The sequence below is a fragment of the Mustela lutreola genome, chromosome 1 (genome assembly GCF_030435805.1).
Source record: "Mustela lutreola isolate mMusLut2 chromosome 1, mMusLut2.pri, whole genome shotgun sequence".
Lineage (NCBI taxonomy): Eukaryota > Metazoa > Chordata > Mammalia > Carnivora > Mustelidae > Mustela > Mustela lutreola.
This window is the reverse complement of record NC_081290.1, coordinates 4,801,350-4,823,008: the sequence shown is the minus strand read 5'-3', so window position 1 is coordinate 4,823,008 and position 21,659 is coordinate 4,801,350. Positions and strand designations below refer to the sequence as shown.

The window sequence follows — 21,659 nt, the reverse complement described above, 5'->3', positions numbered from 1 at the left end:
TTATGGGTAGATGGACTCTTTAAAATTACAACAAAAATACCTCCAATTTATGTAATTTTGCCCTAGAAGAACTTGTCTAAAAAAGGAATAATTTATTCCAAAACATTTAAATGACTAGAATAAATGACACCTATTTATATCTGCCAGTGTTTAATCATAATGTTATGATGATAAGCATTCCAAGAACTGGATATAAGCCAGCTGCTACTGAGATCCTAAGTTCTCACAGGTACAAATCCACATCTAATTTGGATCCCGTCCAAAACAGATGAGCTTTCTTACCCAGCCTTAATGTGGAGACAGAGACAAGAATGCGATGGGCTTGGGAGGAGAAAGCATTCAATGCCAAGTTGAGATGTTTTACATTCCAGGTCCCACACGCAGCATTTTAAAATTAGCCTCTTTATTCTAAAGAAAGGGAATTTTTCCAAATCCATTGTATGGTTCTTGCCCCACTATTTCTTGACATTTTGCTTCTTGTATACCTTTACTCATATGAAAGAAACTAATATTCGATAAATATTAGTTTTCTGAAAGATAGTTTTTTTACCCAGTCAAATTTATTTCTTTAAATTTTTTTGTTTTTACCTAGCCAAATTTAATTTAGTCCAAGCCAATCTACACTTCAAACCCAAATCAAACAAAAAAGAGGAGAAAAAACCCCTGAAAAATCTTTCTTTTAAGCTAGCTTTTTTTTTTTTTTCGTTAAAAAAAGTTTAGTTCTGTTTTGTGAGAGATCTTTCCATACCACTGTTTTTTTTTAACGGAATTCTGTCTTCTCATGATGGTCCAGGTTGGAGTAATAGTTTCAAAGACTTTTGGGATGATAACAACCATCCCAAAGTTAATTTTGTCCCAGTTAATTTTGTAACTGGACTTTCCTCCTTACTTCCTCCTTTATTCTGTACCTTTTTTCCCCTTGAACCATATTATCACATACATAATATTAACTTATTGTAACTTATTTTATTTTTATGGCTCATATAATTTATAACAGCTTTATTGAGCTATAATTCACATATCATGCAATTCACCCTTTTAAAGTACACAATTGAGGGGCGCCTGGGTGGCTCAGTGGGTTAAGCAGCTGCCTTCAGCTCGGGTCATGATCCCAGCGTCCTGGGATCGAGTCCCACATCGGGCTCCTTGCTTGGCAGGGAGCCTGCTTCTCCCTCTGCCTCTGCCTGCCATTCTGTCTGCCTGAGCTTGCTCTCTCTCCTCTCTCTCTGACAAATAAATAAATAAAATCTTCAAAAAAAAAAAAAAAAGGACACAATTGAGTAGTTTTAATATATTCACAGAGTTGTGCAATCATTAACCACTATCTAATTCCAAAACATTTTTATCACTCCCCCTCCAAAGAAGCTCTACCCATTAGCATTCGCTACCTATACTCTCTCCCCAGGCCCTGGCTACCACTAATCTACTTTCTGTTTCTTTGGATTTGCCTACCATGACAAATTTATTTATATTTCGTATAAATGGAATCATACAATATGTGGTTTTTTGTGTCTGGCTTCTTTTGTAGAAAATTTTTAAGGTTCCATCCATGTTGTAACATACATCAGTATTTCATTTCTGTTTACTGCCTAATAATATTACACTGTAGGGGTATACCACATTTTATTTGTTTGTTTATCAGTTTATGGACACTTAGGTTGTTTCTACTATTAGGCTATTATGTTGCTATGAATATTCATACGCAAGTTTTTGTGGGGACATATGTTTTCAATTCTCTAGGGTTGTACCTAGGGATGGAATTACTGAGTCATATGGGAATTCTATACTTACTTAACTTTTTGAGAAACTGCCAACCTGTTTTCCAAAGTGGCTATGCCATTTTACATTCTCATATGGTGTGTACAAGGGTCCAGTTTCTCCACATCCTTGCCAAAACTTATTACTGCCTGTCTTTTTTATTATAGTTATGTGTATCCTAGTATGTGTAAACTAGTTATCTGATTTTGGTTAAATGTATTTTGATTTGGAAGCATTTTTCAGAATTTTTATTATATTCTTTATGGCGAATGACCATAGTTGGCGTTTGTTGAACACCTTTCTGGGCAATATCTCATGTTGTGGAATAATTCTTCTCATTCCACAAAGAGACCAAAGTACGGAAAGGTCTGTTTGTGGTTTTAGTCAAAAGTGGAGTCGGTATTGGCACCCAGGGCTGTCTGACGCCCATTGTCTTTATCGTCGTGCAAATTCATTATATGTTGCGGAGACACATTCCAAATCAGGTCTTCAAACTCACAGGCTTTGAATTTCTGATTTAGAACACCAAATCCCAATGACTTACTTTGTTCATCAGAGAGACTTCAAGGTTTTTGGGAACACTGAGTTGGGGTCCTGCTCCTAAATCTTGAAGAAAGATCAAAAGACCCTGAGCTGGGGAGCAGTTTGTGTCGCTGCTCTCCTTGCCCACCTCGGTCTGGGCTGTCTGATTCTCTGACCGGTCGGCTCTAGGCAGTCGCCCTTTGCTCATCGGGGACAGACTGAAATTTCTGCACGGATAGGATTTCCTGCCTCAAAGGATCATTGATTCCGTTATCTAGTCGACAGGTCTCCAAAGCCAGAAAATCCTGCATTACGAGAGGAGTAAATCCAGTCCAATACCTTGGAGAAGGAAAACCAGAGATGGTTGTAGCTATACCTGCCCTCAAGGAACTCTGTGTCTACGACTTCCTCTCTGTCCGTTATCTTGACACTTTAATCCTGCAAATGCCATGTTGCCCGACGATGCCTTTAAAAAATGAGTTGTGTTTGCCTTTCAGTTATTTTACTACACATAATTTTTATTCGAGTAATTTGGGCATGTGGCTAAGAGTAGTCATTCCTTGCCCCATCCGTCCCGCCGTTACCCCATTCTCAAGAGTCAGCCACTGATAACAAATATCTGGTAATGCTTTTGTATCTTTAAATAGGCTTTTTCTATCATTGTCTGTTTTATCAATTTTAGACTCCATGTAAATGTGCTTTCTTTACAATAAAAGTGATCTGAGATATTCATTCAGTGGTTCCACTCCCTCTTTTCCTGGTTACTTTCAGAGGCATACCATACCTTAATTTTTTATTTCTTCAACTGTAGGCATTGTCCTTCATCGGCCGTCTTGCAGGACGGAGGTATTAGTGACTGTCCTTGCCTTTAGTTCTTCTCCACTCCTTCCTTTTCCCAACTAACTTCTATACTTTCTCATTTGCATTGTCAAAATTGGTAACATTTATGGTCTACTCAGTTACCAAAATTTAATCTTCCATAGGTTGCCTATAGGTTGAGTCTAAAAACTGAAAGGCAATAAAATGTTGTCATTATTGTGACTTTTTGAAAAGTATGACTGATACAATATTACACAATGATTACATCTTTCCCAGTATAGATTTTTTCCCCCAGTGAAGTTTCGAAAGCTGCCTTTTCTATTGAACTATCTACCTTTAGAATAGTCTTGGTGACTTCTCTACATAATACCAGCTGTGGTATTCTGTGCAGCTTTTTCCTGGAGTCTGTCCTGCCATCTCAGGCAAGACCTCCTAGCCATCTTTTCCGATTTGAACTGCCTCCGGGGCAGATGCACAGCTGTCATCCTGGGACTTCTCTTCACCTTCTTGGTTTGTTCTTGTGTTTTACTGGAATATATCCTCAAGAAATTTTTAAAGAAATGGTGTGAGGGAGATCAATTTTCTAAGTCGCTGCATGTCTGAAAATGGATTTAGTCTAGATCCCATTTGATTTGTAGTTGGGGCATTTGGAATTCTAGGTTCAAAATTATTTTTTCATTAGGACTTTAACAATATTATTCCCCTGTTGTCTGACAACTCATATTGTCATATATATATGCGGTTTTAGCCTAATACTACTCTCAGCCACATTACTTTGTAGGTAGCAATTTTATTTTGGGGGAAGATTTTAGGATCTTGTCTTTGTTCTTCGTGTTCACAATTTTTATGTGGACACAGGTCTCTTGTCATTCATTGTGCTTGGCTATCGGGGACTTTCTTCTTCCTTTTCCTTTTTTTTTTTTTAAGATTTTATTTATTTATTTGTGTGAGAGAGCGCATGAGAAGGAGGAGGGTCGGAGGGAGAAGCGGACTCCCAGCCAAGCAGGGAGCCTGATGCGGGACTGGATCTTGGGACTCCAGGGTCATGACCTGAGCCAAAGGCAGTCGCCTAACCAACGGAGCCACCAGACACCCAATTGAGGACTTTGTTAATATGGAGACGTATGTCCTTCATCTCTAGAAATTTTCTTATTTATTTGAAAATGTCCTTATTTCTTTTCTTCTGTTTTTTCTTGGAACTACTGTTCACTGATGTTGGGTCTTTTGGATTGATCTTATTCAACTTATTTGAAGATAACCCTCTACATTTTCTTTAAGATGGATTCTTTAAAAATTCTTCAGGAGAGCTGGAGATGGGAACTTCTCTGAAAACATGCTTTTACAAAATTAATTTCTGGGGGCCCCTGGGAGGCTCCATTGGTTAAACTTCCAACTCTTGGTTGTGCCTCAGGTCATGATCTCAGGGTTGTGAGATTCACGAGCTCAAGCCCTGCGGCTGGCCTCGTACTCAGCCTGGAGTTGGCGCCATGTTCTCCCTCCCTCTCTGCTCCTCCCTTGCTTATATGCACTCTCTCTCATAAACAAACAAATAAATATTGTTTAAGAATTCAATTTGTTTTTCCCCAGGTTTATTGAGATATTATTGATATGTGTAGCTGTAGAAGTTTAAGGCATATAGCTTGACAGTTTGACTTATGTATATTGTGAAATGATTAGCTCTGCAAGTTTAGTTAGCTTCCATCATCTCCTACAATAAAAAGAGAAAGCAATAAAAGAAAAGGAAAAAAAACATTTTTTGTGATGAGAACTCTTAGGGCTTACTCTTTCGACAACTTTAATACATGTCACGCTGCACCAGTAGCTACGGGCATTGTGTTGTACCTTACATCCTTAGTACGTGTTTATCTTACGACTGGAAGTGTGTACGTTTTGGCCACCTTCCTCCTATTACTCCTGCCCTCACCCTTCAACTCTGGTAAACACATGTCTGATCTCTCCCTCTTCTTTTTTTCTCTCTCTCTCTTTTTTTTAATTCCACATACAAGTGAGATCATACAGTATTTGTCTTTGTCTGACTTATTTCACTCAGTATAATGCCCTCAAGGTCCATCCATATTGTCACAAATGGCAGAATTTCCTTGTTTTTGTCTTGTTTTGTGTTGTTTTTGTTTTTGTTTTTAATGGCAAGAGAATATTGCATTGTATGTATATGCCACAAATTCTTTCCCCGTTTACTCATCAGTGGACATTTAGGTGATTCCCATGTCTTGGCTAGTATAAAAAATCCTGCTATGAGCATGGAATACATCTGTTTTTATTCCAACAGCTCAATGCCACCATTTGTGGTACCTCTGTGTCTTGTGCCTGTTTTATATTCTTCATCTGTGTCTTGTGCCTCTTTTATATTCTTCAGATTGTTTTTCTCCTTAGTTGCATTCCCTGCCCCGTCCCCAATACTTAAATGTACACAGACACTTCCTCCCTCTCGCTCTCTCTCTACAGACTGAGGCTGCTTCTCTCTTCCCTCGTCAGTAAGCACATCACTGTTAGATCCCAGTCTTCCAGAAATGGATCTAATCTATTGTTCAGCAGTGGAGCCCTTCTTTTTTTTGGTATTAAAATTATTCCTTTTATGTTCTGTTTCTGTGATTTGAATAGCATCTTAAGAAGAAGAAGAGATAAACATATGTGATTGTTTCACCAAACTGACCCTCTAAAAAATCAACTCTTTATTAGCATCTGCCTGCCTTCGCTCTGCCCAAGTCCTTGTTGCTCATCATCATCAACTCAGCGTTCTGTGGATCGTCTGGTTTTGCCCTACATGATCCATTATCTTGGCCCAATTGCTCAGGTTTGCCATTATTCTTCTTCAGGAGAAACTCCTTGTTATATGATCAGACAGGCCTGAGAATCACTGAGAACCATAACCCAACTGTAGTGAAATTATTATTTCCTCTGTGTCCTCTTGGAGAAAGGAAAATGGTGGAATAATTAGCTGTGTTTGGGATGGGGTCTAGGGGAGTGCGAAGGGAAGGGGATGGCCAGGTTATAATTTTCATCAAGTGGCACATCTAGAAGGTTACTAAAGAAGAGTGATAAACTTCTTTTTTTAATAAGGATTTATTTATTTTAGAGAGAGCATGAGCGGGAGGGACAAGAGGAGAGGAAGAGGGAGAGGGAACCTCAAGCCGACTCTGCACTGAGGATTGAGCCTCTACACGGGGCTAAATCTCACAGCCCTGAGATCATGACCTGAGCTGAAGCCAAGAGTCAGACACTTACAGACTGTGCCAGCCGGTGCCCTGATCAACTTTTCTCCATCAGTAAAGATAGCCAAGAAGAAATGGGCTTCTATTGCAGTATGATCAGTTTTTAGAAAAATTAGAAACATTTCTGAGTGAGAAAGAATCCCTGTAGGACATCAAGTATTTCCATTTCCTTAAGTATCCTTAAAAAAGAGGATGGGGACTCATTTTGTTTTCTATGAAAGTATTTACACGTGATCCAAGTTAGCAGCGGAAGTATGAACTAGAAGACCTATCTAGCTTCTTCTGCTCCTAGGATGATGGTGAGAAATAACCACAATAGAGGTAATGGGTATCACTTATTGAGGACTTGGAGTGTGCCCACTTCTGGGCTAAATACTTTACATGCCAATCTCATTTATTCCTACAATAGGCCTCTGGGGTAGGAAATAATAACATTTCTACTTGACAGAGAAACCCATTGTCCCAGATCCCTAAAGTAACAGATTCAGAGCTGGGTCTGTTTGACCACAAAATGCTTGCTTTCAAATGCACATGAATTTGTCTCTTCTAGGATACCATGATTGATTATTTCAAAAATGATGCCTTTACCTAGGACCGCTATACCTTTGTTGTTCCAAGTAATATCTGTAATTGTTTTTAGCGATTGGTTCTTTGCCCTGCATTTTATCATCAAATCAGACTGAAGTGATGATGTCTCTATTTCTAGAATTTGAACTAGTTTTCTATTGTCATAAAAATGTGCCACCTTCAAGTTGTTTTCAAAGTCAGATGACTTTTCAGTACTTACACAGAAGACCCTTAGAACTCCATATTCTCTGTGAAGCTTAGCTACTGTCCTGAACAGTTTCAGGAAATGGCTTTCTATCCCAACCTCATAGCAGTCTCAACTCTTATTATTATTTTTTTAAGATTTTTACTTATTTATTTGACAGAGAGACACACAGTGAGAGAGGGAACACAAGTAGGGGTGGTGGGGAGGGAGAAGCAGGTTTCCCTCTGAGCAGGGAGCCTGATGCGGGGCTCGGTCCCAGGATCCTGGGATCAAGACCTGAGCTGAAGGCAGATGCTTCACTGACTGAGCCACCCAGGCACCCCGGCAGTCTCAACTCGGAACAGCTTTGTTGGGGTGCTGATGGGCCTAACCAGAGCAGGTCAGTGCTTCGTCATAAGGACACTCTTCACAGTAGTCTTTAAAAATTGTGGCTGCTTCATCTAGGAGAAAAACAATGGATAGAGGAAAAACTTTCATCCCACAGAATTTTTAGATGGTTTTACTTTACAGGCTTAAGCTACATGTTTATTTTTGCTCTCGTTGGCTTTATCGTTCATTAAAGAGTTTATGCCCTTTTCCTCTTTATACACATCAAAGAACTGAAAAGAGCACACTTATGTTACACCTACGTGAAAGGCACCATACCAAAAGGAAAAGAAGGGAAGGAAGGAGAGAAGGAAGGTAGGAAGGATGAAAGAAAAAGGAGAAGATCTTTCACCGCGGAGGGAAGAGAAATCCAGCGCTGCGGATCCCTATTACATCACAACGAGTTATTATACCCTAAATTAAATGCTGACAACTAAAGCATATGCACACAATTGCAGTTGGCCTACAGCATGATTGTTATCATAAAGGAATTCTGCAGTCCTTTCAAGTGCTTCTACCTGTTCCTAATTTCCCACTATGTAGTATTTATCCTGGGGTGGCCGGGTAAGAATCCTCCCGCAGCCGCTGGCCGACTGGTCACTGCCCGCTACCGCCCCTACTCCGTGTCCTCTCCCTCCCTCCTCTGAGCTTAGTTTTACCGAGATTGTTGCAAAGATGATGAGAGAAGCAACAAAAGCAACTAAGCAATTTTTGTCTAGGATCCTGCCTTTCCGTTCATATTTCTGTCTATAATATTGACCATCTCCTCCAACCAAGAGTATGTGACGATGTGACTCACACAGCAGCGGAATAAACACGTTTCTTGTAACTTTGCTTTATTTCACTCTGAAGAACACACCACTGAGAGGTCCTATGACATCACGGTCACATTCTGAACCTTAGGCTTTTAGGTTGCTCTGCACTAGAAAATAGGATGAAACTGATAGTCTCCTATACAAACAAAAAAGGGCATTCTAATCACATTTCTATGATGTTTTAAGCTGCTCTGCTTCACAAATTAATTTTTCCTCCTTTATGCAGAGCTTTATAAGAATTCTTTATATTATTGCCATCATTACGACTAGCCTCAGCAATGACAAATTTTCCAGTCTTGGGAAAGTAGGAAAAAGAGAAAGTGACTTTCTACACACAATCTCTAGAGACATAACTCCATTTTGGAAAAAGTACAAAAGCCTAGAAAGTTTATTGCTTAAAATTCAATAGCAGACACCAAAAACAGGTTGTAAAAATATAGGGCTTTACCAAGTATAATGTATACAAAAAAAGATAAACTTAAGTAATAAGAAAATAACCCGACACGTATAAAATGTTACTAAATGACACTGAAGGACATGACAAATCAATCAGAAAGGGTTCGACTGGGGGCCTTGGCTGTCTCAGTAGATGCAGCTTTCGATCTCAGGGTTGTGAGTTTGAGCCCCACCCATGTTGGGAGTAGAGGTTACTTTAAAAAGGATAAGATTGTTCATTAAATGGTCTAGGGAGACATGTTTTGAAAAAAAATCAACTTAGATTTTCACCTCACACCATATGTGAAAATTTATTCTAGATGGACTAAATATGAACTATTGATAAATAAGGAGAAATTATAGACTGGCCTCTGGAAGGGAATATATGCTCTTGGCATTAGAACAAAGATAAAAATTATAAAGTAATTGATCATCTCACTATATAACAATGTTGAACTTCTATATATTAAAAACTTAGTCATGACAAAAGGGATCATATCCTTTATATATATAATATGTAAAATATAACTTACATAATTATATAACTTAAACAGACAGGAAAAACAGTAAGACCTCAATAAGAAAGGTAAGCAAAGAACCTGAATAGTCCACAAAGGAGGAAATTTCAGAGCCTAATAAAGATAAATATTCAACTGCATCTATAATCAAAGAAATGCAACTAAAATAATGAAAAGTCTTATTTTTCTTTTATCAAATTAGCCTCGTTTCTATATTGGTTGGGCCCTGTGGGAAGCAGATGAGGAGGTGGAGTTAGGAATACAAAGGTTTATTTGGGAGTAGGGCATCTGAAAGATAAAAGTGAGAGGAAGCAGGGTCTGACATTCATGTACTATGAATATTCCATTGCACCACATGACAGTCTATCAAGAAAAATAGGCAATTTAATAACATTCATATATAAATCCATTTAATCCTCATAACAGTATTATAAGGCATGTGCTTTCTTGACCCTTATATTACAGGTGAGGGAACTAAGGCACAGAAAGAATAAGTAAAATGTCCAAGATGGAGCGGGAACTGGAACCCAGGCAACCTGGCTCCAGCGTCTTTAGTCTTTGGTCTTACATTACATGGCCTTTTAAATATAATATGCAATATAAAGCAGTTTTTAAAATGATATTTTAAATGGTATTTTTAATGATAAGGAATTTTAATCCTGTGGGAAAATACTTAAAATACTTAATATGAAATTATTCAGAAAGAGTTGAATTCAAAATTATATAATGAAATCTGAATTAACTATAATATCCATAAAGTAATGAATGACAATAGCATAAATTAATAATAGTCACTACTGAGTGAGAGGTTATGTAGGGTTCACTGCTCATCCTGGCTTGCCCTGAGTTTTCCTGGTTTTTCCCAAGTTCCGGAAATCCCATCCGTTCTTGGACAAACTGGGATGATGAATCAACCCTAGTGATTTCAGTTGTCTATTTACATGACTTTGGTCCCTGCCTCAAGTTCTCTAAAATGAGCATCTATTAACTGGGTAACAACAACAACAGCAGCAGCAACAACAAGCAGCTCTTGGGAAAAGAAGAGGAAGTGTGTTGGCTGTGTTTTGGTGGAGGAGAGATCAGGCATAGGGGAGAAGCATCCAATATGATGACCCAGATCAAACAAATTGAACAGGTATAGGAAACTTTAGTTCATTTTCTTATTCATTAAACCCAATGCTAGGCCCTGGGGATACAGAAATGAAGACAGGTGACAAGTCACTTGCTCTCAGGAGTTAACTAGACTAGTAGGTTAAGAAATTCCATAAACAAATGACAATACTAATATGTTGTGATGAATGTAATTCAGGAAAGAACTAGGGTGATGCAACAGAGAGTAACGGGATGGGGACACTCTAGTGAGGAGGCTTGGAGAAGGCCTCTGTGGACTGGTGACATTTGATGTGGGACTGAATGAGAAGTGGCATTATAAACATTATTACTGAAGCATAAAACCGAGCTATGGGGAAAGAAAAGATTTCTAGCAACTCATTACTTCCCAGACCTGGGACTGAGACTCCTCTCCAGAGATAGAATTCCTTGGCATCAAGCTTGCAACTCACATGAATGTTAACTAAAAGAGTATGTGAGAAACTCGGCAGGTTTGCAAAAGTGGAGCTTTTTAAGGGGAAAATGCATGAAATACCAGTTATCAGAGACTTTTTCCTTAATGTATTCTGAAACAGTGATAAAACACCTTGAATTTATCATTTTTTCACCAAAATAAGGACCTTTAAAAATTAGACTATTGCATGTGTTTGAATGATCTCATTTTAGCAAGATTCTGCTTAGAAGCAATACAAATTTTAAATGTATAAAAACTAGGAGGGGGCGGTCCAGGATGGCAGTGTAGGAGGATCCTGAACTCACCTCCTCCCACAGACACACAAAATCTACAGGGACATATGGAACAATTTCTTCTGAAAAAGAAAGGAAAACCAGATAAACTGTTCCTCCCCAACAAAAGATAGAAGGACCACATCAAGACAGGTAGAAGTGGCAGAGACCCAGTCTGGCCAACTCCCCCCCATCCTGCCCCAGGCATGATTATTCACAATACAGAGGGATTTCACAAGCCTGGAGCTTATCCTGGAGGAGGAAGGGAGGCACATCAGGCACATTAGACACCTTAGGATCTGGGCCAGAGAGATAAGCCCCCAGAACATACCACTTGGAAAAACAAGGGGCTTACTTCCAGTGGAGCCAAAGGGCAGTACAGAACTGAGATCCTCCTTTTAAAGGGCTCCCGTGCCATCTCACTCACCCTGGAACAAAGTGCAATAGCAGCAGTTTGAAAGTGCTTAGCGTATATGTGAAGGAGATTCATTTGCTAATCTCCAAGCATCTGCTGGAGGGGCAGGGCACAACTAGGACTCTTCAGAGTTGGAGGAACCAGTGGATGCCATTTTGGTACTCCCCTCTACCCTACTAGAATAGGTGAGTGCAGGTATGTACTAAGGCCAGAGGGACTGAAGAGCACAAACAACTACAGCATTCTCCTGCTTCCTTGCTAAAGCCAGTAGATACGGGCAGACAGGGCACTGTGCTGCTGCGTACTAAAGCCAGTGGCATATGTAGTCAAGGCATTTTCCCATTGCGTGGCTAAAGCCAGCAAGGGCCTCACCGGATGTTTCCAGCTGCCTTGCTAAAGCTGTTATGTGTGTGCAATATACACAGGAAACACTCCTTGATTGCCCTGCCTTGGTGGCTAGGGGGCCTGTGTATCTGGGCACCATAGGACTCTAACTATTGGAAACACCTTGGCAGGGTACACCCCCAGGGCACTGCATAGACAGTAGATTGAAACACACCCCTAATCTTCCTATGGGAAAGGTCTGTTTATGTGTTCTGGAGATTTAGCTTGAGAGGCATGCTTTAGATTTGCCACATCTAGGCTTTGGAGGTGCTCTCAGGGAATGTAAGCAGGAAGACACCATCCTGTGTACAACTTTGGTCTCACTACAAAATACTTCCCATAAAAGATTTTATGCATTCATTTGGAGCCCCAATTTTGGCAACTGTTGCCCAGGGGATACCTCTAGATTTCCTGGCCTGGAAGCCAGCATAGTTTATAACTGAAGCCCCAAAGGACTGTATGTATTGGCATATTTGAAAAGCTGCTGCCTGAGGGTCTGGCTTCTAATTAGCCTGTCACTAGGTGCTAAACAAGATCTCTCCCCTTGTAACACTGACAGGTCTTGGCACACCCTCAACAGTAGGGATTTATCAAGAGTCAATCAGCTTACTGAGGTAATCACAATGATTTGAAAGACCAAGAACTAGACAACCAAGAAGCTTCTCCACCTACACAAAGCACACCTTCAGGACTGGGAGAGGTGACTGCTGTGCCTAACATATAGAAACAAACCCAGAGAGTCAAGTAAAATGAGGAAAGAGAGGTAAATGTTCCAAAGGTAGAGTAAGAGAAAATCTCAGAAAAAGACCTTAATGAAATGGAGATATATAATCTCCCTGATAAGGAATTTAAAATAATGCCCATAAAGATATTCACCAAATTTAGGAGAAGAATGAATGAGCACAGTGAGAACTTTAGGTAAGAGATAAAAGAGAGAGAGTGAGAGAGAGAGAGAGAGAGGCAAAATACTGAATAGAAGTCACAGAGCTGGAGAATATAATAACTGAACTAAAAAAAATACAATAGAGGAATTTAACAGATTGGATGAAGCAGTGCAGATCAGCAATCTGAAAGATGGTAATGGAACTCATCCAAACAGAGCAAGAAAAAAAAAAAAAAAACTTTGAAAAGTGAAGGTAGGTTACAGGATTCGTGAGCAAAATAATATTCACAGATGGAGAAGAGAGAGAAGGGGGCAGAAAACTTAATCGAATATAATGGGTGAAAACTTCCCTAAACTGGGGGAAGAAACAGACATGCAGATCTAGGAAGCCTAGAGACTTTTGAAGAAGATGAATCCTAAGAGATCCACACCAAGATACGTTATAATTAAAATGTCAAAAGTTAAAGAAAAGTCTTAAGAGCAGTGGGAGAAAAAGCAACTTGTTGCATACAAGGTAAACCTCATAAAACTACTAGCAGATTTTTCACAGGAAAATTGTGGGCCAAAAGAGAGTGGCATGATATATTCAAAGTGCTAAAAGAAAAAAATAACTTCCAGCGAAGAATACTCTATCCAACAAGGTTACTATTTTGAACTGAAAGAGAGATAAGTTTTCTAAGCCAAAGCTAAGGGAGTTCATCACCACTAAACTGGTCTTACAAAAAATGTTAAAGAGACTTATTTAAGCTGAAAATATGTGGCACTATTTAATAAAAGAAAACATATGAAAGTAACGGTAAAGGTAAATATGTAGTGAAGAACATGGAGTAACATTTATAAAGCTAGCATGGAGTCTTAAAGACAAAAGCAACAAAATGAATTTAAACTATAATCATAAGTTCAGGATACATGAAATAAAAATATGTAAAATGTGACATCCAAAACAAAACATGGGATGTGGGGATAAAAGTGTAGTTTTGAAATAAGTTTAAATTTAAGCTGCTTTTAACTTAAAATGGACTGTTGTATATGTAGGATGTTATATGTGAGCCTTTTGGTAGTAACAAAAGTAAACCCATAGAAGATACACAAGGGAAAATGAGAGAGGAATCTAAATATGACACTAAAGGGAGTCATCAAAGCACAAGAGAAAAGAGCAAGAGAAAAGGGTAGGAATAGAGAGGAGCTACAATAGAAACCAGAAAATAAATAACAAAATGGAAATGAAAACATATTTACCAATAATTACTTTAAATGTAAGTGGACTGAATTCTCTAATCAAGAGATACAGAGTGGCTGAATGGATAAAAAAACAAGACTCATTTATATGCTGCCTGCAAGAGACTCACTTTAGATGTAATGCATAGACAGACTGAAAATGAAGGGATGGAAAAAGAAATTCATGATGAACATAGATGCAAAAATCCTTAACAAAAGGGATGCTCAGTTGGTTAGGTGTCTGCCTTCAGCTCAGGTCACGATCCCTGGGTCCTGGGATTGAGCCCCACCTCAGGCTCCCTGCTCAATGGGGAGTCTGCTTCTCCCTCTCCCTCTGTGCACTCTCTCTCTCTCTCATATAAATAAATAAATAAATAAATAAATAAACAAAATGCTAGCAAACCAAATTCAGCATTAAAAGAATTACATTCCATAATCAAGTGGGATTTGTTTCAAGCATGGAAGGATGGTTCACCATCAACACATCAATCAATGTCATTCACCACATTAACAAAATGCAAAAAATCATATCATCTCAATAACTGTAGAAAAGGCATTTGACAAAATTCAACATCCATTAATGATAAATACTCTCAACAAAGTGAGTATAAAGGGAATATACTCCAACATAACAAAAACCATAATGACAAGGCCACTGTTAACATCATACTCAATGGTGAAATGTTAAGAGCTTTTACTTTAAGATCGGGAATAAGACAAGAATGTCCACTCTCCCCACTACTATTCAACTTAGTATTGGAAATCCTTGAAATTGGACAAGAGTAAAAAACCAAAAGGCATCCAAACTGAAAGAAAAAAATAACATTGTCATTATTTGCAGATAACATGATACTATATATAGAAAACCCTAAAGACCCAACCAAAACCATTAAAACTGATAAATGAATTCAGTCAAGTGGAAGGATACAAAATCAATATACAAAAATTATTGGTTTCTATGCACTAGCAATGAACTATCAGAAAGAGAAATTAAGGAAACAATCCCAGATGGAGACATACTTGTGGTGAGCATAGCATAACTTATAGACTTTTTAAATCACTATGTTATATACCTGAAACTAATGTAACATTGTTTTAACTATACTTCAGTTTTAAAAAATTCCATTTGCAATTGCATAAAAAAGAATAAAATACCTCAAAATAAATTTAACCAAGGAAGTAAAAGACCTGTACATTGAGGACTATACATAATTGATGAAAGAAATTGAAGAAGGTACAAAGAAATGGAAAGATAACATGCTCATGGATTAGAAGAATCAATGTTGTTAAAATATTCATAATACACAAAGCAGTATACATACTCAACACAATCCCTATCAATATTCCAATGAGATTTTTTAGAGAAATACAATAGACAATCATAAAACTTTCATGGAATCACAGAAGGCATCACCTGAATAGCAAAAGCAATACTGATAAAAGAGAATGAATCAGGAGGTATTATGTTCCCTGATTTCAAACTATACTACCAGGCCATAGTAATCAAAACAGTATGGTAGGCATAAAAACAGACACATACATCAATGGAACCTGATATTAACCCAGAAATAAACCCACACATTTATGGTCAATTAATTTTTGACAAAGGAGGCAAGAACATACACTGAGGAAAGGATTGTCTCTTTAGTAAATGGTGCTGGGAAAACTAGACAGCCACATGAAAAATAATGAAACTAGACTGCTATCTTACAACATACACAAATGATAACTCAAAATGGGTTAAAGACTTGAATGTAAGACCCAAAACCATGAAACTCTTAGAAGAAAGCATAGGCTCTTTGATATCAGTCAGTCCTGCAGTGAAATTTTGGTTCTGACTCCAAAAGCAAATGCACCAAAAGTAAAAATAAACAAGAGGGACTACACCAAACTAAAAAGTTTCTGTATAGCAAAGGAAACTGAATGGGAGAAAATATTTGCAAATCATATATCCAACGAAGAGTTAATATTTTGAAGAACTCACAAAACTCAATAGCAAAAACACAATCCATTTAAAAATTGGGCAAAGGATCTGAATAAACTTTTTTCCCAAGAAGACATACAGGTGGCTAATAAGCACATGAAAAGATGCTCAACATTACTAGTCATCAGGGAAATGCAAATCAAAACCACAGTGAGAAATCACCACACACTTGGAGATAGAATGGCTATTATCAAAAAGAGTTTAGAAAAAACAACTGCTAGGAGGATGTGGGAAAAAGGGGGTCCTTGTGCACTGTTGGTGGGAATGTAAATTCATGCAGCCACTATGTAAAACCGTATGAAGTTTCCTCAAAAAAAAAAAAAAAAAAAAAGTAAAAGTAGAACTGTAATATGATTCAGCAATCCACTTCTGGGTATTATTCAGAGCAAAAACACTGATTCAGAACAACAGAAGCTCCCCGGTGTTTGTTGCACCACCATTCACTATAGCCAAGATATAGAAACAACCTAAGTGTCCATTGATGGATGAATTTATAAAGAAGAAATATAAAGAATTTATAAAGAAGAATTTAATCAGAAGATGCACATTGAAATGCTGGTCAGCCATAAAAAGAATGAAGACTAAGAGTGAAATCTCGCCATGGCAACAATACAGATGCACATTGAGGGCATTATATTAAGCAAAATAAGACAGGAAAAGACAAAGACTATATGATTTCACTTATATGTAGAATCTCTAAAAAAATGAAACAAATGAACAAACAAAATGAAACCAAAATCATAGACACAGAGAACAAAATGGTGGTTTCCATTGGGGAAGGGGTCAGAGAGAGGGTGAACCAGGTAAAGGATGTCGAGAAGCACAAACTTCCAAGTATAAAGTAAATAATTCATGGAGATGTATGTACAATATGGTGACTATAATCAATAATATTGAAGGGCATACCTGAAAGTTGCAAAATAATAAATCTAAAAAGTTAAATTTTTATAGTGACAGAGGATAACTAACTTACTGTGGTGATCATTTTGCAATCTGCACAAATATTGAATCATCATGTTTTACACTTGAGACCGATACAATGTTGTATGTCAGTTATACTTCAATAGAAAATTTGTAGGGGGGCCTGGGCAGCTCAGCTGGTTAAAGGACTGACTCTCGATTTTGGCTCAGATCATGATCTCAGGGTCATGGAGTCGAGTCCCATGTCAGGCTTCATTTTGGGAGTGGAGCCTGCTTGGGATTCTCTTCTCTCTCTCTCTCTCTCTCTTTCTCCCTCTGTCCACACCCTTACTCATGCATGTGCATGCTCTCTATATAAATAAATAAAAATTTATAAAAATAAAGAGATTTAAATAGTAAAATCTTAAAAAGAAAAATAACAGAAGGAAGTTGCAATCTCCTTTTCGTCATTTAGCAAATGTATAACTCCTTAAAATAAAAACCAAACATGCAGTTTTTATTAATTTTAATTTTATCATTTTTTAAAAAGATTGTATTTATTTATTTGACAGAGATCACAAGTAGGCAGAGAGGCAGGCAGAGAGAGAGAAGGAAGCAGGCTCCCCGCTGAGCAGAGAGCATGATGTGGGGCTCGATCCCAGGACACTGAGATTATGACCTGAGGCTTAGCCCACTGAGCCACCCAGGTGCCCCAAGCATGCAGTTTTTAGGGGAAAAACCCAAAACACTTCAGTCTTGCTAAAGTCAGCGGAGTTCTTCTGGAGTCATCAAACTAGGAGAGGTTGTCTTCACCAAAACTCTTAAACATTGAGATCTTGTTCTGTAAAAGGTGGTAATGGGTTCACAGGACTTCTTGCCTTCTCATCAAGGTAGATGACAATTAGCGGAGGAAATTACTCAATAAATTCAAAAAAGGGTCACGACTGGAGCAGGGAAGGAAATCCTAGGAACAAGAGGGGTTTTGTTTTATTTTTGTTAGTTTGTTTTTAAATTAGAAGAGTTTGATATATGCCTAAGGTCTAGCCAGGTAATATATTAAGACCAGGTGTTGTAGTATATTTTAAAAGATTATGGTGCTTATAATAGAATGTGTCCTAAAAAAGAGTGTAGTATTTGTTCTCCCACATTCCTTTTCTGTTTCTATCCGTCTCCTTTCTGAAAATATTCTTTAGGAAAAAATTGTTAAAATGCTTATTAAACAATTTTTGTTGCTTTAAGCTGATTATGAGTTTGGATTTTAAGAAAGGAAATAAGCAGTAGAGGGGATTTTTTTAAATCCTCAGAAAAATTTCTATGGAGGAGATGATTTTTTGGGGTAGCAGTTTAGGCTGGTATCGGTGTCTGCTGGTGGGCTTATCGTAACTGAGAACACTGAGCTTTTCTTAAAAAAAAAAAAAAAAATTCCTTAGCTGGAATGAATAATTGAAAATGCTGAGCCATGAGAACTTCAAAGATTAATTTCTCCATTAATGGCCAAAGTGATAGAGAGAAACAATCAGGCTAAAGAAGAATAATCAAGCTAACCCAACTGGGGCATTTGATCTGAGATTCAAAATTGCTGGGCCAAAGCTTTGATCTCCTTCAGTTTTGTTTGAGAGTTTTAGGTCATTTAAAACTGCAGAAACCTTCTGTCTTTGTAACTTAGACCTGTGTTCTGATATGTGTGTGTGTGTTTTTTTTTAATCTCTTCAGGTAATAGGATACAACATGCTATTTTGGGGCCCAGCGAGCTGCAGGGTGGTTTTTTAATGACCAGTGTCAGATATTCCCAGAAGGTCTTAGGCGTATTTTTAATGTGTTTATTTGATAGCCACAAGCCCATTCAGTTATATTAAACTTGGAGGCAGCCCATCTTAGCTTGCTAAAGAAAGAACAGTGATGCAACAGGAAGTCAGATGGCAAAGATAAGACTCCTGAGTTCCAAGAGGAACCAAGGGTGTCAGAACCACTCCAGCGTGGTCCGAGTAACAGTTAGGGATGGGGTACATTTCACTGAAGAATTGCTTTTTAGTAATCAGTTCTGTCAGCAACAGGTACATTCTCCAGATTTATAGCTGAGAATACAGATTTAACTTGTAATAATATCGGTAGATTGTATTCTCTTTGTTGGTGAAATGTTTGTACTATTTAAGTCAAACTCATCGAACATCTTCATGAGTGCCCATTAGGATTATTCCATGGTCCTGGAAACTTTCTGCTTCAGAGACTATAAATCAGATTATTATAACGATTATGGCCACCAATGTTATTGACAAAATCAGTGCCATGTTAGTAAGGATATATAGCGTTTCTGCCTGGATTTATTTAGTTACCGTTCTGTTTGAGGCACTGTTTTTCAGCCTACTTAAAACATCGTCCTCTTTCCTTACAACAGTCCTACAAAGTACACATTATCAGTCCCTTTTAATACTTGAGGAAACAGTAACTTGCCCAAGGGATCCACATGATTAAGTGGTAGATCCATATTTCAGTAGGAGCTTCTTTGGCTCTGAAACACGAATTCCACCACAATCACCATTTCTCCAAATGTTATATTGCTCTCCCTTCAGAATTAGTGGATGGAGTGGTTTTCCTTGCCACTGTCCCTTGAAGCAGAAGTCCTGCTTTCTTTGCAGTGGATTGCATTTACTGAATATTGATGAGTTCTTCCGTGCCATGACTGTGTACCTGGTGAGGGTCAAAGAGGAGAGAAATCATGGTGGAGACTGCCAACGCATCTTTACTGTTCTGGAAAATAAATGAAACACACATTGTACCTTTAACCCCAGTACTTCGAGCTCTAGTGGGATTAATCTCATGCACAGATCTTGTTTGAGTTTTTCATATCTTGGGCTGCAGAACTGTTAGCAGGGACTTGGTGTTGTGGGTATGTTACAGTAACAGCCAGTTCTGACCGAGTCCTTTCCAGGTATGAGGTGCTCGACATCGATTACCTTTTCAGTCAACACATCAACTCAATGAGTTCAGTACTGTTGTTAATAACATCCTCACACTGCAAATGAGGTCAAGGTTATTCATATGCTTTTTGGTGGAACAGGACTTAGAACCTATGACTTCACATCAAAATACTGTAATTGTTTATATGATATTTGGTAATTATTCAATTTAGTGTTCTCAAATGTCCTGACACTGTTTGGTATTCTAATTCTCAAACTTCCCAAGTAATTTGTAATGAAAATGTATAAAATACTGAAATTTGCTGATGGTTTACTTTTTTATGTGTGAATTAAAATATATTCAAGGATTTCTCTTAATATCATCATCCCCTACTTTTTGCATTCAAATATATTTTCTTTTCTGTGAGAGAACTATTTATAATAGCAGTGGATATGCGGGAAACGGAATACAACCGTGTTTTTAGCAACTGTGCTGCTTTATCTAGCCCCCCTTTTGGTACTTCAAAAATGACCACCTAAATGGTCTGACATAGTAAGTTCTTGGTAAAGTCATGGGAGTAAGGAACAGCGTGGATGAAAGCCTAGATTTCAGAGTCGAAGCTGGCCCTCTGGCACTCTGGAGTTCGGAATTATCGGGTGGGTTGTTTACCTTCCTCAGTCTTCGGCTTCCTCTTTAAGGAAATGGAGTAATAATAGTACCTAACTTAAAGGGTTGTTGTGAGGATTAAATAGGATAAAATAAGTAGAAATGTTTAGTACAGTGCCTGCTTACCACAAACGCTTAATTACATTAGTTGATATTATCTGCAATTCTAAAAGAGTTTTTTTCTTTTCCTGACTCAGAAAATCTACTTAGACTGTAACAAAACAAAATTAGGGGCTGTATCTTTGCCCTTGGGGTGAGCTAAGGAAATCTGGGACAGAAATTCATATGGAACATTTGATTTGTTTTATTAACAATGCGATGTTATGAGAGGAGGAGGGACAATGTAGTCAATAAGTAACTGGGAGAGGCTTAATAAAATATTTACTCTTTTCTATCTAACCTTGTAAACTAGCAAGGGCCTTTTTTTTTTTTTGTAAGCACCATTTTTAAGTCTTGTTAACAGCAACATTGCATCTAAGATGACGAATAATGGGAGGCTTTTCATCATTCCTTGCTTGTTGCTGATTTAAAAAAAATACTCATTAACAACATGGAAATTAGTGCATCTTGAATTCTTGTAGAATTTGTTTCTTTTTCTCCGTGTAAGTGACTTGAAAATAGCTTAAGCTCTCTGCAGATGGAGTTAAGAAGAAAATCCACATAGAGGCGCCTGGGTGGCTCCGTCAGTTGTGTCTGCCTTTGGCTCAGGTCAGGATTCCAGAGTCCTGGGCTTGAGCCCGCATCAGGCTTCCGGCTCAGTGGGGAGTCCACTTCTCCCCCTTCTCCCCCTGCTCCTCTGCCCGCTGCTCATGTTCTCTCTTTCTCTCGCTCTGTCTCAAATCAATAAATAAAATCCTTTAAAAAAAAGAGAGAAGAAAATCCACACAGATGCAGACTGACTTTCAAGGAAGCTGAGTGGGTTTTAGGTTTGCCCAGTAGGAAATGTCCAGGACTAGAGCATGGTCTTGACTCAGAAGGAGCCTTCCCTGAAGGATGGTTAGACACTACCTACCATGATATGGCAGTCGCCACTACTGCTCTCACTCATTTTCCTGATAAGTCGTTTGATGGTGTGATAAAACATAGATGACATTTCTAGGTAAGCTCTGTCTTCAACAAGTGCCACAGGGGTTTCTCATCTTTGACTCAGGATCATGTGTCTTTATACTGCAGGAGAGAGGAAAAGGTTTCTGGCTTCTGAGATGAAAAGTAAAGTCTCATATTGTGCCCTAAACACTTT

At 38.2% G+C, this 21,659-nt stretch overlaps 1 long non-coding RNA gene across 3 annotated transcripts in view; it reads left to right on the top strand.

The window, feature by feature from the left end:
• The window catches only part of LOC131821067 (uncharacterized), an 88,792-nt gene that overhangs the window by 32,690 nt on the left and 34,443 nt on the right, over window positions 1–21,659 (top strand). Inside the window, exon 5 of one of the 3 annotated variants that reach the window (XR_009349844.1) lies at window positions 2,559–3,012. The exons of the other annotated variants lie outside the window; for them this stretch is intronic. This is a non-coding gene — a long non-coding RNA (uncharacterized LOC131821067). Of the gene's footprint in view, window positions 1–2,558; window positions 3,013–21,659 lie in introns of those variants that run through there. 3 annotated transcript variants of the gene reach the window in all.